The sequence below is a fragment of the Agelaius phoeniceus genome, chromosome 9, assembly GCF_051311805.1.
Source record: "Agelaius phoeniceus isolate bAgePho1 chromosome 9, bAgePho1.hap1, whole genome shotgun sequence".
NCBI classification, from domain to species: Eukaryota; Metazoa; Chordata; class Aves; order Passeriformes; family Icteridae; genus Agelaius; species Agelaius phoeniceus.
The window spans coordinates 2,029,845-2,047,659 of record NC_135273.1 but is presented as its reverse complement, the minus strand read 5'-3'; the positions used below and the strand labels follow the sequence as shown (position 1 = coordinate 2,047,659).

At 42.4% G+C, this 17,815-nt stretch overlaps 1 long non-coding RNA gene across 1 annotated transcript; it reads left to right on the top strand.

Annotated features, from left to right (window-relative positions):
• Window positions 1-10,027: 10,027 nt before the first annotated feature.
• LOC143694766 (uncharacterized) lies at window positions 10,028-11,250 on the top strand. Its single transcript, XR_013183449.1, has 3 exons — window positions 10,028-10,250; window positions 10,353-10,481; window positions 10,936-11,250. It is a non-coding gene; the product is annotated as an uncharacterized LOC143694766 (long non-coding RNA).
• Window positions 11,251-17,815: the final 6,565 nt, after the last annotated feature.

Genomic DNA, 17,815 nt, shown 5'->3' with positions numbered 1-17,815 from the left:
ATAAATCTGCAATAAGAGGAACAGTAGAAAATAACTATTATTCAATTTATTGCTCGAATACAAAATTAGATATATGAGCCATTACCTTCCACTTGGATAAAAATGTGGCTGAGTTGATTCTCTTTGTCTGGCCACGGTGCTCATCAGGAAACACTCAGTTATTTTTGAATGGCTACCCCAAATTCTTTGCTTTGGGAATTAGAGCTTTGAGAGAAACCTGAGTAGCTGTTTCATCCAGCAAGGGATATTTCTCCAGTAGGAGCACAATAAGCCCAGGACCTGCCTCTGGAATTGGTTGTTGCACTCAGTGAGCAGAGTGAAGCTATGGAAAAAAAAAAAATAAAAAACTTAGCTTGTGCCTCAAAACCTGAATTTGGCTCCTCCAGTAGTTAAACGGACCCTGATGCCTTATGCAACACTTTGCATTGCAAATATGTTATTTTGATTTATTTGGAGAGTGGAGTAGGGCTGAAGGGGCCAGCAGTCTCTCTGCTGATTTTTGATGAGGTTAAAATTCAGTATCTGAAGTTCATTTTTATTAACAACTAATTTTCTGGCCAGGAAAATATCTGTAGAGAAAAATTAAATAATAAAACAACCTGGTCTGGAAAAGAAAAAAACCCAAAACAATACAAAGCCCTTACAACTGACTAATAACCTTGCAAGATTAATGATAATACATTATCCTCCTTCAATATTTTTTGTCTTGGGATGTGTGATTTCCTAAGGACAAAATCAGTCAAAACTACCCTTGGCTTCCACAGTTTTCCTGAGTTTTCCATGGAGCAAAGTGATTACATGGAGTGCATATACTGAATTTATAGTTCAACTTGGTTTTACACAAATAAAACCTTGAGTGAGTGTTCTCAGCTTAAGAAAATTGGACCAAATTGCCAAATGGAAAATAAAATTCTTCATGCATTTTTGCCTTTAATAAACAGAAATCTTTACCTAAGGGAGGAAGTGATCTGGATTTGGTGCAAATAATTAAATAAAACAGAGAAATTACTAAGCAAAGCATTACTTTTTATTTAAAAAGCAAATGGAAAACAAATGTTTAAGAAAGGCAGTGGGCTTGCTTAGTGTTTCCCACTCAAACACTTCTTAGCTTTGTATTGAAGAAACAGGGTATTTATTGTCTTTTCTTAATAAGTGGTTTCAAGATGGAAATAATGTCACCAAAATCAGCACAATGAATTGCACAGACCTACAGTAAAAGCTACGTTGGCTGCCAGGAGTTGCCCTTAAAATAGACATTTCATTTTGAACATCACCAAAAATTTGCAGTTAGAATGAGGTTCATCCCAAATCTCTGCTGGGAGCAGCCATCAGCACTGCAGGAATTTGGCTGTGATTGACATGAGACCACCCAACTGCATTAATTCCCCCCTAAAATAAATCATGGTGGTTTCACTGATGTCCCTGGTGTGGAGACAATTCCTACCAGGAGAAGATCTGACCTGTGGAAAAGCTCTGTGTGATGTCAGTGACCTCATTGTAAAACAGATAATCGATGTTGGCATCTGAATTCCCACATTAGGAGGAAAATGGAGAAGATGTAATGCAGCATTGAGCACATTTTGTTGTGCTTTTCTTTGTCTCTGTCTCTAACCTGATGCTAGGGGACCTCTTCCAAACAGGTGGCCAAAACTTCAAGGATCTGCCCTTTTTTTTCTAATGGATGTTTGACTTAAAGCTTGCAGAGAAACCTTTTGAAGATGCATGAGTGAATTATTCACTTAAAAGTGGGAACACTCCCCACCAAATCCAACAGGGATAGGTAATTTGATAGATGAGTTCACCTAAATGATACTAGCGTGTTTCTTATCTCCCTGCCATCAGGTTAAGAGCTGTTGTGCATAACTTTCTTAACCTTAACCTCATCTCTTTATCTCTCGGGACTTCAGATTAGTACAAGGGATAAAGGAAAATCAATGCCAAGTTTGGTTCTGGTGAATGTTTATGTCTGTATGCAAAGGAAAAAGGGGGAGAGCTTGAAACCATCCCTTCCCAGTGAAAGATTTTAATTAAATTAGGTCCTAGAAATGTGGAGTGTGATCTTTGCAGTGTTTTGATTGCGCTGAAGATTATGACCAGGCTTGCCAAAACCAACGGCGAAGCCTCACATTTGTGAACTCGGCACACAGCGCCCATGAATCTGATACATCCCAAAGAAAGAGCCTGAGTGCTCCTGTTTACATTCCTAAAGTCTTTACAAACAAGGGGAACAATATCTGCTCTTTCCAGCTGACCATGGTCAGGTTCCTGTGTACAGCACCAGTGACCTTTCTGAGCTGAGCAATCTTCAGACACTCAGCGCCCAGGGCTGTGAAAAGCCCGAGGTGTATCAGCTTACCAGGAGTTCATATTTTACACCACGACTGATTTTTACTGTATCCAGCTGCTGAATATCAAATGATGGACTTTGGGCTGTAAAAGAGGACCTTTCTCTTATGTAGAGACACAGATTCCTCCTGCTGCTGGGAAAACGTGATTGTTGTGCTCAATCAAGATGAAGTTTGTGCTGTCTCCTCTCTGACTCCTCTTTATCTGTGCTTAGCCTGTTCTCTGTATCCTTTTCTTCACCAAAGGCATCTTCATGTCCATGAAGAGAGAGGTAGCAGGTGTAGCAGCTCTGGCTTGTGTCCGGATGGGCCTGGAGTATCCCCACGGAGGAACCCCCAGAGCCTCTCTGGTCTCTGCTCAGGGCTGGCACTGCCCAGGGCAGGAGTTCTGGGGAATTGCTGGGCTCAGTCCCTGCCTGTGCCTCTGATGCCATTGCTGGGCCCTGCTCAGCATCCTCCCTGCACCCAGGGACACCCAGGGACACCCAGGGCTGAGGGTCCCTCTCAGCTGGGGCTCCTCTCCAGGCTGAGCAGCCCCAGCTCCCTCAGCCTTTCCTGGGCATGGAGATGCTCCAACCCTTTGGTTCTCCACAGAACTTGGAGATGTGGCACCTTCAGCACGTCCAGTAAGTACTTTTCATAGAATCCTGGAGGTTGGAAGAGAACTTTAAGATCATCAACTCCTTTTATCCAGCTCCAAACTATTGTAAATGTGTGCACAGAGCCTGGCACAGCTCAGCCTCTCTTCCCTGCTGCTCCTGGACTTGGTGGCCCAAAGCAACTTCTGTCAAGGAGGGTTTTGTACATTCCCAGGGAAAAAGCCTCGAGGTCATTTGAATTTAAATGGTTTGAACACATAAAGGCAGCACATCTCAGTGCAATGATGATCTTGGGTGAGGATCTGTTTTTCTTGAGCTTGTGGGGAATACAGCAAAGTTGAGGAGGAAAACAACTGCTTGAAAAAGGTCTTTTAGCTCCTTGAACAGGGAAGGATTATGCAGGGAAGGACCAATAAATCAGGCACTCAATGGGAATTCATTAGCTTGTTTTTGGGATAGCACTCGCTCTTACCAAGCACATTTTGCTTTCACTGTAACAGCTTTCCTACTCCAAATGCCCTGTGGTAAATCCTGCCATGCAAATAAGGATCTCATCTTCATTTTCATAGAGTAATGGGCTTTTTCCATAGAAGACACCTGAAAAAGAAGGCTTTTGCTGTGTAAGCTTAATCTTAGTGTATTGATGGATTTTCTGGAAACAGAAGTCAGAACGACAGCCAAGTTTGCAGCTTGGCTCAGAGTTTATTTTCTGCTAAAAGAAACATGAAAACAAATATAGAAAATGTGTAATCTAGATTCTGTTATAGAATTCAGATATGCAGCTATTACAGAGAGATAATTAATGTCTCAGGCTATCAGTGAGGGCTGTTCTGCTTCTCAAAACCTGAGTGTTACTGGTTGTGGGGAACCAGATAATGATAGAAACATCCTGTGAGATTGTAACCCAAGCGTTCTGGTGGTTGAACTTGAGGAAAGGGCACATATTATCAGCTGTATTTTGTTCTCAATTCACTCCAGGAGACAGTGAGAAAAGTGGTCTAAAAGGGAGCGATCAATAATTTGTATAGTGAACACAGTGTGCCGTTAAGAGGTCTAATCTTTAGATCTCTTCAAACATCAGGTGAGGCAGCAGAGCCATGACTACCAAGCAGGAAGCAACCTGAGGTGCAATTCATCAGAACAAAGGCTAGGTCACAGAGCCTGGCTGGTCATTTGTAGAGAGTTTGTTACAAGAAAAGCTCGTGTAGGAAGAAATTGATCCAGCCACAGAGCCACGGACACCTTCTGTGGGGTATTTGCTCCTGTGAACTCTCCTGCAGTCCAGTTTTGGGTTGCAGATCAGAGCTAGAGGTTTCCAGCTCCTGAAGCTGCTGATTGCCTTTCCCAGCTTGCTGAAGTCCCTGAAGTGCTGAAAAGAGCTGCTTGGGGGATATTCATACAACCAGAATATCCTGAGGTGGAGGGGACCCACAGGGATCATCGAGTCCAGCTCCTGGTCCTGCTCAGGACACCCCAAGAGTCCCACCCTGTGCTTGGGATTGTTTTCCAAGCTCTTCTTGGACTCTGGCAGGCTTGTGCCATGAACAATTCCTTGGGGAACCTGTTCCAGTACCCGACCACCCACTGGGGAAGAATATTCTGCCAACAGATGACCTTGACGGACCAAGAAGAGGCATTTTAGAGGTCCTGGTATTCAAAAGAAAAGCACAAAGCAGTAATTCCTGTGTTGGTGTTTTTACAACAGGACAAAGAAATAAAGTTCCTTGGTGTTATAGAGAAAACAAGGTAAGAGACACCAGTTCAGCTCTGAAGGTTGAATGAGGCTTTTTCCATTCTTAATTAATCTCTTAAGTAATTTCACAGAATCATAGACTCGTCGGGCTCCACCAGGCCAGAAAGGGCTCTTGGAATCACTGGAGGTGTAACGAGAACCATAAGATTTTCCAGAATCGCAGAATTTGTTTGAATGGAATTAGAATTTAATTTAATTAAGTTAATCTTTTAGAGGGAAAACTTAATCTCAGTTTCAAACCAATGCGTTCAATTCTGTGAGGGAATAGTCTAGGGAAGAATTTTTCTTGAGCAAAGGACTAAGTAACTTGAATAGCAATGATATTGCCTCGGTCTCCTTGTGCTATTTAAGTGGTGATTAGGTCTGAACTTGACTTTTAAGGCAAAAATGCACTTCCAGGGGTGACTCCCTGAGTGAGAAGAGCTTTCAGTACTGTAGGTCTGAGTAGATTAACAGACTGTCTATAAAATGAGGGAAGAAAATAAGAAGGGAAAGAGAAAAAAGCCAAGGAGAGAGTAAAACTTGGAATTGGAAAAACAATTCCTGTTCCAGATGAAACATTTCATTATGTATGATGGGTTTAAAGGCAGTTTGCCCGATGACTTTGTGTTTAACAAGGCATTGTGTGAAACATGGCATTGTTCCTTACAGGAAATAAAAAACAAGAATTCTCCTTATTTCTTCCACACTTGTGTTGAAAGGGGTATGAAGTTGTGATGGGGAAGTAATCACTCCAAAGCACAGCAACCTCGAGGTATTTCCTTTTAGAGCTGTGCAGCTTTATCTAAAAATGAGGCTGCTTGGGCTGGAAGGATGTTCTGACTCCCACAAATTGAGCCTGGGTTTATTTATTTATTTTTTTTAATGCAAGTTTTTATTACGTATCTTTAATGCACTGACATAATTCAAACCTTTGCTTACAGGGAGGTTTTAACACCCCTCTGGGGAGAACTTGGGCCAAAACCTGAAAGCGCTGAGTATCTGCTACCACATCCAAATTCACACTTCTCACTTTCTGTGCTTTGCTCCAGAAGTTTTATGCTTGACCCTTCTCATTGTCATACTCCACTGCTAACTCAGCTGGACTGAATGCAGAAAACAAAATCCCAGATTATTCTGAGCTGGAAGGGACCCAGAAAGATCATCAAAGTCCAGCTCCTGAAAATCCTACAGGACCTGTGGAATGGTGGAGGAATTGTGGGCTTGGCTGAGCAAACAGACAAAGAGAGGCTGTCCTAAACTTTGGGCTCTTGGGCTGAGGGTGGCCAATGTCACAAGCTGAGTGGTGTCCTGAGTGTCTCATATCCTGAATATCTCATACCCTGAGTCCTGAATTCTACTGTTCAGTGTGAGGAAACCTCACTGACAGATTCGAAGAATATACTGCCCAAAATGATGTTTTTCTAGAAATTACTTGTTTGGGGTTTTGTTTAGTCAAAACTTGAGCAGTCTGTGAATAATTCTTCCTTCTCAGCTGGGCTTGGTCTCCACCTGCTCCTGAGATGCTCTTTCAGGCAGTAGAACAGGGCAGGAGCTTTGCAGGAGTAGAGGCAAAGGATTGATGGCAGTTTTCACTTCATTTTTCATCCCTTTTTCTTTTCCTGTTACTGATTTTTTTTAATTATTATTAATATTTGGGGTTTTTTAAAATTAATCCCTGTCAAGATTTTTCTACGTTTTCTGTCACAGTTTGGTCCAAAATTTGGTGTCTGCACTTTGTTTCTGTGCTTTCCTTGTGCTGGCTGCACAGCACAGAGCATTTGGAGAGCAAAGTTTGCTGAAGAGGGAGCCTGAAACAGCTGCCAGGGCTGACAACTGAAAGGCACAAGTGGGGACAAAGCAGAGCAGACGGAGCGATGTGGGAACATTAACACTCGGGAGGGACTCCCTTCCTCCCTCCCCTCCTTCTGAAGAAGGGAAAGAAGCTGGGTCTTTGTCCAAAAAAACACTTAAGCGTTTGCGTGACCTAAAAACACGTGAAAAAATTCATCCATTCCTATGGTTTTCTGTTACTTGGATGCGCATTTAAGGGGATGAATGTTCATCTCTTTGATCCTGTAGTTAAGGAAGATGAACTGTGTTTTTCACTCCCTGAAAATAGGAAAATCTGTCTGTTATGTCACAGCTGTGCCAGCAGATTTCCAGGAAACCGAACGCGGTGCGTTTGTGTTTAGCATTCGGGAGGTTGCACCACCCCTTGATTAGCAGGGAAAGTTACCACGTGGAAAAAGTGTGCAGAGATTGTTTTAATCTCATCCTGCACTGGATTGAGAAAGGAGGATTAAAGTGTTTTAACCATAAAGCTTGGCAGCAATTGTGGAGAGCAAAAAATGAAAATAGTTTAAGAGAACAGTGCAGGCAATAACTCACTTGGGGGGTCGGCAGAGGACCAGAAGAAGTGGCCAGACTGACATTGCTTGGTTTTATTAACTCATCCATAATTAGCCCATAGCTTAGATACAATTTAGCTTGTGCCATATGGGCTAATATAGTGCTGAAAGTTACCCCCCATGCAGGTGACAGTCTGTCACACTGAAGGAAGATTAGCATAAAACAAACAACAATGCACCCTTAATGACAGTGGCACCATTTGCCACACCATACTTGAGGATGGGGAAGCATGGCCATTATAAGCCAATCTTCAAGATTTTATTAAGTAGAAAGAAAAGCAATGTGCACATAGATCCTCCCCTCCCCAACCCTTTTAGCCAAGTGAATCCTTCCTTCAGTTTGCGGGCAAACCCATCGTGTATTTGGGTTTTTTTTAAATGATAGTAATTTTTTTAATAGTAAAAATACCCAATGTAGGTATTTATTCACAGCTTTGCTGGTATTTCTTGGAACAGTCTGTAGAATTAGCTGTTCTAAGTAAAATATGTTGGGCAAATGCATCCTAATGGTTTTTGCCTTGATAAAGGTAGAACAGAATTGTTCTTAAAATGAAATAAAAATGAGAACACTCCACTCTATGTGCTCGTCAACTCGATTAGAACTTTTTAGAGTAGATATGAATCTAACAATGATGTAACTGCGGGCAGCACATGTTGTGTGAGGAGAATTTATCCTACAAAGAAAGTGAGCCACTGTCTTTGGTGATTCCCCTTTTTTTAATAGGAATTGCTCCATTAAAATGATCCCCATGAGTTGTTGACCCGTCCTGCATTAATGGTAATTTGCCTACGTATTGCCAATATTTTCCTTTTTAAATCAAGGAGGAAATTTGGCGCCAGAGCCTTTCCCAAACTGTGCTGAGCCCCTGACACAAAGCAGCAGAAGCCATTAGCATTCTCAGTTAAGGCTGATCAGTCGTGCTGTTGAACCATTTCTTCTCTTCCTCCCAACATATTTGCTTTCCTGTATTTCCCAGATAAAAGGGAAGCTCCCCCTCCCCTAAGTTTTCCAGACTTTTCTTTTGAAAGGCAGCCTGCTCATTTTAAATATTTTAAATGAAATGAGTTTTGCTATGCAGACAGGAGCTGGCTTTTTTTTTTTCTCCCAGCTCTCATCGGCTATTTATGTGACTCCATGGTTTTCAAATGGTATAATGCTGGAGGATGCCAAATGTCCTGCCATTTAATAACCAGTAGCATACAGAGCTCTTTTCAAAATGCCACTGCTCTGAGCATCTGTTGTTATTAAGTAAGATGATCAAATTTTGTGCAGGACTTCAATTTTGCTTTTCACATCACTTATAGAGCAAGAATAATATGCAGTCTGTGTATAGAACTAATGTGTTGGGCTCATTGAGCCAATTGCTGGGTTTTGTGTTCTGCTTTATTGCAGACTGTAAAATAAACTTTGGCCTTTTTTTAATAAATGTTATAAAAATGCTCTGTGAATCAGGAGAGTGTCAGCAATTAAAGCCATTTAACATCATAATAATTAAAAATGCAATACTCCAGCATAGTCAGCGCTGGTTCACATAAAAAGCCACATTGTTGGTCCTTAATAATTACATTATTTGACAGACACGCTGAAGAAGAGGGAAAGGTGCACGTTGTTAGTATCAGATGAGCAACTAATCCTTATTGTTCCTGGAAATTGCTGTAGCATCCTTTGCTCTCCCTGTTTGCAGCTAACAGATGTGCAGGAATGTCCTGGGCTCTGCATCGCTTTTCTCTCCAGCAGAATCTGACTGACAGCACCACCACCAGGGAACAGCTGGGCCCAGGCACATCACATCCTGCTGGTCGGCAGAGAGGCTGATTAGGCTATGGAGTACCTAATTGGGTAAGATGCCCCTCATTTTCCAACGATAAAATTCAGAGAGTGTAGAGCAGAGCAGAGCGGCCGGGCTGGGAAGAGCCGTATGTTTGTCCCGCAGCACAACTGGACCTTTCAAACGAGCGAGGTTTTTACAGCTGTGGTTTGGGGCTGTGCCTGAGCTCACAGCCTCGTGCAGGGCCAAATTTTTGAGAAGAGATTTAACTCAGGCATAATAACATTTAAATTACACCCCTGCATCTCAGCCCGTTCCCCCTGCTTTTCCTAAGGCAGAAGGGCAGCTTTCCCCATGGCACTCATTTCTGTCATGGAAAAGTGAAGCAAAAGGGGAAAAAAAAGAACAGATTTACAGATTTAGGTATTTTTTTCCACGAATATTGGAGGTGTGGGACCATCCCCCAGTTTAATTGCATTATCCCCCAGTTTAATTGCATTGTAGGTGCTATAGAACCAATATCATCTTCAGGTGAGATAGAGAAGTTTTGGTTGCAGGATTGTGGATCCTCACATGGATATTCAAGGGAATGGGGCTTAAGGAGGTTTTGGAGGAGCATACTCATTCTGACCTCTGGAAATCCTGGAAAACAAAGAGTGAAAATTGACTTTAAACATCCTGAGGAGACAATTTGTGTTCTCTGTTTTCCTGGGGTGTCCAAAAGCTGTCTCTTCTCTGTTCCCCTGTTTGTCTCTGGAAATACCCCCAGGCTGTGGCACATTGTTTTGGGTTTTTTTTTTTTTTTTTTTTTTTTTTTTTTTTTTTTTGTTGTTTGGTGGTTTTTTGTTTGGTTGGTTTTTTGTGGTTTTTTTTTTTTTTGTTTACTCTAGTTTCAAGCATGATAGCATTGGATTTTTTAACTTTATTTATTTCAGACATCCCAAGCACCCCAAGCTTGGACTGCAGCAATGGAGACTCAGATGGTAGAGTGTTCTTTCAATAAAAAGTTCTAAAAGGAGCTTCCAGCCAGATCTTACAAGGCCTAGTGATACTGGGATCAAGTACCAGTGATACTGGGAATATTCTCAAGTAAAATAAAGTCAACTGACATGAAAATCTAATTTCTCTGATTTCTCTTTTATATAATGCAGATTTGGTTCTTGGGGACGTGGTTTAGTGGTGGGTTAATGGCTGGGCTTGATGATCCTAGGGATATTTTCCTTAATGATTTTATGACTTTCTGATTTTTTTTTTCCTTCACCTTGTATATTCTGAGTTGATTTTAGTCACCTCTTGCAAGTAGTATTTGCTGTTCTCCAGGGAAACCAGTGATTCAGTATATAAGTTTGGTGCTGGGATACAGAAATAATGAAGACTTGGGAAGTTCACGATCTGTGAGTTAAATAATGTCAAAACTGCTCTGAAGCCAAACAAATCAAAAAGTTCCTGAGGACTTGGCGAGTTGTTTTTCACATTTTCACCGGTGTTGTCTGCAGGACCTTTGTCAGATTTGTTCTTCCCAAGGTCTGGAGTGATGGGATGAGCACATCCAGTGGCCAGCAGCAATGTCTCCAGAGAAGTTTTGGGGCAAAGGAGCAGTGGTGCATCCCCAAAACCACTTACAGGTATTTTAAAAGCAGTGAAAGCCCCTGGAGGGCCAGAGCCCCACAAAAACCTTTCCACCTTAGATGTAATTTGTATACGTGCAACTATTTCAGTTCAAATATTAACCCTAGATTTTAAACAGATTATAATTTTGGAAGGAATTAATTGCAGGACAGAAGGGGATTTGATTTGCAGTTCTGGATATGAGTCTTGAGCACCTGAAGAATCTTCAGGAGAAAGTATAAAAAAGCACATTATCCCCTGATTAACCTGCATCAAATAATGGAAATAGAATTCCATCTGCCATCGAAATCATAAATAATAAATACATTAGTAAATCAATGAACTGAGCACAACAATGAATTTTAGATCTTATGTTGTCATTAGAGGCAGCTCTTTCTTTGGGACATATTAAACCATATTCACAGCACATTCCATTTGGGTTTCCTAATAGGTGATCTGTTTCTTTTTCAGGAAGTTCACATGAAGTTTCTGAACCTCCACTTTGCCCCCTGGGGAAAAGCAGCCCGGAAATAAGGTGAAAGTGTTCTGAAAGAAATGAGGAAATCTCAAAAGGAGGAAAAAAATCTCGCACATTATAGAAATCCTGGTAAATAAAATATAACCAAGGAGCAGCATGGGAAGCATTTAACCCAGTGCACTCCAGTTTTGCTGTGCTGCCAGCACACAGAATGTGGGATGAGGAATGTCAGGGAGGATGGGTCTGTGTATTAGTGACATCAAATTCCATAGGAATATTAATGAGTAATGATAAAATAACAGACAATGTATTGCAGCAGGGACAAAAGGGTAAAATCAGTGGTAGTTGAGGCCTTCATGGCAGCTGATCCTGTATATGGATTAAAAGTAATGTTTCAGTAAGAAAAATAACACAAATTCTTTGAAGGTTCAGTTTTGGAAAACTGTGGCAGCTTCAAGAAACTTCTGTTGTACAATTCTGCATTTGTATGGCCAATGAAATTCCAGAAGCTCTTGTGGTCTACATGAAACCTGAAAGAGAACTTTATTTTGTTAATTTATTCTTTGGAACATCTGTAGGACGAGATCCAGAGGTCCCTTGGGAGACCTGGTCTGATGAGACTGAAGTGGACTCTGCACTTTTTGAGTTTCTTCCAAGTGTGTTTTACAAAATCAGAGCTTTTTGTCTCAGATTCTAAAAATGACATTTTCATCCCAGTCCACGATCTCAATGGGTCATCAAGGAGATGAGGAGTTCCTGTCAATGTGAAGAACCTTCAAGCCCGTCCACTGCCACCCTCTGCCATGGGCAGGGACACCTTCCACTGTCCCAGGCTGCTCCCAGCCCTGTCCAGCCTGGCCTTGGGCACTGCCAGGGATGGGACAGCCTCAACTTTTCCCTGCCTGGCTCGGCTCCATCCTTCTGGTGTCCTCCTGCTGTTCTTGCCAACAGGGAAACCCCAGAATCCTCCAGCCCTTAGTACCTCTCTGTAGCTTGCACAAATCTCCTGAGTGTTCATGTTCACCATGAACTTCTGTACCTCTTATAAATTATTTTTTTGCCCATTGTCAAGATTTGGAAATGATTTATTGGTGCAGTTTTGCAGCAGGACTGAAGCCTCTGTGGCCTCTCTAGTTAAATTCCACACAGACTTGTCTTGGCCTGCTCAAAACCCACAGCTCTTGGCGTTTCTACCACGGCTGGGTTTTTATGAACTGCTTCAGTAAAGCTGATATTTTTAAATATGATTTTTCACAGACTCATAGAATTCCCATCAGGATCATCCAGTCCAGCTCCTGGCCCTGCACAGACACCCCAAAATCCCACCCTGGGCATCCCTGGCATCGTTCCTGGAGCTCTGGCAGTCCTGGGGCTGTGCCCATTCCCTTGGGAGCCTGGGCAGTGCCCAGCACCCTCTGGGGGAAGAACCTTTCCCTGATATCCACCATAAACCTGCCTACAAAAATATTAAAATTAAACACATACAGTTACACTTGTAATCAGAATTTCTGCCACTCCTTCATTGCAAAGCTGCAGAAGGAATAGGATGAGCATTTTCTTGGTTCATCATGGAAATAGATCTGCTTTTAAAAAGGGATTTTGGCTACTTTTTGGGCACGTCTTGCTTGCAAGAACTTCCCTCTAAATTACTTCTGTAGCCAGCACTGGTTCCTGCTATTCCTTCCCCACCAGGCACTAATCCTTCAGCTCCCATTCCCCCTCTCCCACAGCCAGTTTCATAAGTACTGACAGGCTGACTGAATTTAGAGGACACGAGAAATCTTGACATTCAACTTGTCAACATTCCTGTCACTGAGCCTCTGTTCCCATGACTTATTTTTTAATGCAAATCAGAAGATGATTAGCTGTTTTCTCTCCTCATTGTGTTTATTTTTGCTTGTTCTTTGGGCTGTTTTTCATGCCTCATCTTGGCTGAATTCTCTCCCATTTTTCTCCCTTCCTGTGCATTTCTGCTCTTGCTCTGTTCTCTGCCCTTTGTTCTCAGTCACTGTTTTCCCCCCTTTTCCCTTTTGTGCCTCTCTTACATATTTTGTGGTGCTCTATCTTCTCTGTTCTTTGTCTTTACTTTTCTTTGTCTTTTCATTTTGCCTATCTTTGTTCTGTGTCCTCTTTGGTGTGTCCCTGTTCTTTGTCTTCTCTTTTTCCTTGTTCTTTCTTTTCCTCTGTCTGTCTCTTTTTATGATTCCCTTTTATCTTCGTGGTGTTCTGAGTAGGTTTGTCTTGATCTTTGTCTTTGCAGAGAACGTGCTCAAAGGAAGACAAAACACACCATTCAAACAGAAATTGCTTATTAATTATAACATGGACTCACTGCTGAAACCCAAGCCTCCCACAAAGCCAGCAAACCAACTCACGGGAATTTTCAGGCCATCCTGTATTTTTCTGGGCATCTGGGCTGCTCACAGGGCCCTGTGCTTGAGCACCCAGCACCTAAACCCCATCCTATTCCCCTTTCCCGTCTCTGACTCTCAGCCCATAAATCCATCCTAAACTTTTATCACTGACCCATGAAGACTTGGGTGCAAAATAACCAAAGTGAGGTATCTGGTTATGCAGCAGCTATGAGTAAAAATGTGTATTTTGGTCTCCAATATGGAATCCACACAACCTCCATGTCCCAAGTGTTCCCCTTCCTCCTGTGGTGAGGGGGGATAATTTACTGCAGATGTCTCTGACCTACATCATCAGCTCCAAGTTATCAGTTGCTGCTAGAAGGAATGGTTTAATTTACTAACCAGCTCTGCTGGGAATGGGTATCTGCTGCAGCCATGTGAAAGGCAGGATTTTGTGGTGCTCCTGGTGCACGGCCCTGAGTTATTGTTGTCAATTCTTTCATATTTGAAAAACAAAACATCTTAAAAATGTGGAAACAGCAAAATCACAGGCAGAGGTATTTTGGTAAAGGAAGTTCTTTTTTGGTCCTGAAATAAATCTTACTGTGATCTCTTTGAGCTTTGAAAAGATTAGTGTGATCTCAAAGTTTAAGCCCAGAAAGGAAAAGTTCACATTAAAAAAAAAAGTTTAGCTTTCTGTTCATTTTCCCACCCATTTCTCCCCTCTAATAATTCATGGAAATCTCTCAGCATGTGTGATATTTCATTAATCCTTATTAAAGCCTTGGCTGAAAAACAAACCCCAGATCTTGGAGTTTGCCCTGTTGCTGCTTTCACCTTCTTTACTTTTACTTCCTTCATTTCCTTGTCCTCAGGAGGGCCCTGAGAGCCACATCAGGTTGTGAAAGTGCAGAATGGAAAATTCCCCAAGGGAAGAGGGGCTGGGGGCTCTGGGGACCCTGCTGCAGCCTGTGCTGGGTCACCATTTCCCAGGGATCCAAGGCACCTTTCCTGCCCTGCCTGCCTTTCCAGGCTGCTTCCCTCTCCCCGTACCTTTGCTGTTAAATTGTCGCTCTCCTGGCCAGGCTGTGGTATATAAATAGAAATCTCATATCTTTCACCTGCTGTGCTCTGGGGAAGCCCCAGCACACCCAGCACATCACAGACCTCTGCAAACTGGCTGTAGGACCCGGCCACAATATTGCAACAAATAACCTGGCTCTGATGTGAATTGTCCTGGAACTGGGAAATGCTGCAGGTTCCCCAGAGGCTGCAAATTGAGCCAAGCCCAGGTTGGGTTCTTTGTGCTGCTTCCTCCCCATCACTACCAGCATCCCTCTTTGTGGTGGTGGATGCAGAAGTGGGATGGGGTCTCTCCCTACCTCTTCCCATTGTGGTTTGGGCACGGAGCTGCTGGGGAAGGGCTGTGGGGATCAGGAGGTTCTGCCATCAGTGTGTGACACACCCATCCCCTACAAGATGAAAGGATGCTCCCCTGCTGGTCCTGGCATATGTATTTTTGAGGAAGCACAGGTGATCTCCCATTCTGCATAAATATGCAGGAATTACAGGTTTCCCAGGCTAGATATTTTTTGTCTTAATAATGTTGATTTAAATTTTACTTAAATATTAATAAAGTGATTTAAGACCAGGCCATTTAGGCCAAATGTACATTAAAATTCCCCTTCTATTTTCCCTCTTTTTAAATCCTCCTCCTTCAGTTTATTCCCTGAGGGAGGGTTTGGTTCCTGAACTCATTGTGAGATCTTCAAACACATAATAAGAATTAATCACCATTAGTCCTCTATTTTAACAGCTGCTTCCTACCCCCCGAACCAGTACAGCTGCAAACTTCCCTCCCTCTGCCGACACCGTAATCCCATTACAGCTGCAAACTTCCACATGGAAAAAAAAAAAAAAAAGAAACAACAAAAAACCACCAGGTTTAAGCTGATTTTGAAACAACTCGCATTTCTTAATTGCTCAGGTCTGGGTGGGAAGTGGGTGATGCAGCTCCTGGCTGGTGGGAGCTGGAGGAGCATCGTCCTTCCCAATCACGAAGCCACCGCGCTCGGCGTCACCACGGGAGGTGCAAACCCCACCTCAACACAAACCCTGTCATTTGCACCAACCACTGTTTGTGCCTCCACATTCCTAGGAAAACAAGTATGGTTTATTTATTAAAAATGAGAAGATATTTGCCTGCTTGTGGAAATTTCCCTTTTCCTCCTCGTACTTTCTCCATTCTGCCCTTAGATTGTAATTATTTTATTTTTCTACTTTTTAGCATTAAGGTTTGAGATAGATAATTATTTTGCTTAATAGTAAATTTCACTGCAACGTGCCCAGAGGGATCTGAAATAAAAGGTATTTAAAAATCTACCATGTTAGAAAAGTAAAATAATTTCAGCTAATGAGATTATCAAGGATAATCGGTTTACAAAGGCCCATTATGCGACAGATTCATTGATGTCTTAAAACAGAAAAGGAGAATCCTATTTATTTTTTGAAATGGTGTAGAATAAATTGCTTTTCAGAATGTAAAAGGCTGGTTTTCATATATTTTTTTTAATGTGATGATTTCTGCAGCCCCATCTGCTGTTCAGTTTCAGAAGTAGCTTGAGGAAGATTTGGTGAAATGCGCATTTTTCTGTGGAAAATTGGTGATAGGTGACACTTGGCCTGTGGATTTGACTTAATATAATAATGAAGGCCTCCTTCTCTTTCAGATTTTGTGGGGAGAAGTTGAAGGAGTGGAATGGAAGTTCCCACTTTCATTCATGCATGACAGAGGATGTGCTGTGGAGAGGGAGAAGGAGGAGGAGGAGTAGAGGCCAGTGTTGGTGGTTGTTGCTCTTGCTGGAGTAACCATGGAGGCCCTACTAATGCAGCTGTTTCCTTATCCCAGCAAGCTCAAATGGCTCCAGGAGAAATGGGGTGGGATGCTCCAGGAGAAGACAGGGCATTCCAAGGCCCACATCTCTGCAGGGTACAGGAAAAGGTCATTTTAGAGGTATGAAATTTCACTGGGACATTTTACTTCCATTTTCCCCCGAATTTCTTAGGAGATGTGTGTTGCACACTGGCTTTGTCTGCTTGCAGAGGTAGAAGTGTTGATTTGGCTCAAGAAGAGTTGAAAGATGCTCCAACTCTACCATAGTCTTATAACACTCAAGCCAGGCCATAGACCTTGCCCTTATAAATAAACAAAATCATTAATTGCTGTGTTACATAAATTAAAATTCATGTGTAGAAAGCTGTAACACTGAAAAAAAAAAAAAACTAACAAAGCAAAACTGTCATAATGTCTATTTTATCTGTTGTGGTTTATTGTTTAGACCATATCCGGAGTGTGTCTGGTGGGGCTTGGACACGGAGTCTCTTCCAGGGCTTTTGCTCCACAGTGATGTGGAAGGTGACTCTTCAGTAAGTAACACCAAATGATTTCAGACTTGTATAAATAATACACATGTTCTGTCTCCTGTGATGGAATGATGAATAGCATTGAGTGTGATTGATTTGCCCACACGTGGAGGGGGCTGGAACAGTCCGTACTGTCCTTGGATCCTCAGACTGGTCCTACCCCTCCCACAGCTTTGTTTCCCCATGGAAATGGGGTTCTCCAGCCCCATGTGAATGCCAGGCTTGGACATTGAGAGGGATGATGGGGACACACAGATCGAGCCCCTTCTCACCACGGTGTCCTCTGCCTGCACCTGCCTCACACATGGAGACTTTATCCCCCCAAAATGTGACTTTTGTACAATCTCTTCTGCTGCAGCTCAATCCTCTGCTTAAAAGGATCCCTCTCTTTTTTTTTTTTTTTTCCTTTAATATTTAGCAGAAAATAATTCTGGAATGAGCTTTATTAAAGCAGCAGGATAGATTAAAAAATGAAATATGTTTAGCAAGATTTGGGGGGAAGGCTGGAGTAATTAATTTTCAATAATACCTGGCATTTCCAGAACTCCTTTCATCCCAAGATCACCAAACAGTTTACAGACATTAATTAATTAAAGCATTATGATGCCCCAGTGTGGGGCCATCGCCGGCATGTCTGACTCAGACAAACTCCCTCCAATTCCCTGGACAGCCGACAGTATCCGCTCCTCTGCCTGCACCAGGGCTATTCCTCTGAGCAAATACTGCTCAGCTTTCCCAAGGCTTGCACTCTGTGGCCCTATGTAAATATTTTCCAATAAGTTCGATTATTTGTCTTTTATTCTCTATCAGGAAAACCCCAAATATCTCCGTAATAAAATTTCCAGCGCGTGTTTACATGAGGGCAGTTCGGATGATTAGTTTCTGATTCAGCTGCCCATTAAAACATCCCCGCTCCTGGAAAACTCCCTTTGCAGGCTGGGAGCTGGACATGCATTTTAAACTTGGATTTTGGGGTGGGTGCAGTAATCACATGGGAAAAGAGGAGAGGGGTGCAAATAACGTCACACTCCTGGAAATCCCCCGTGAAGTGTAAGTTGGGTGAAATCTCATGAAAGCTGTAGATTGTCCAAACTTT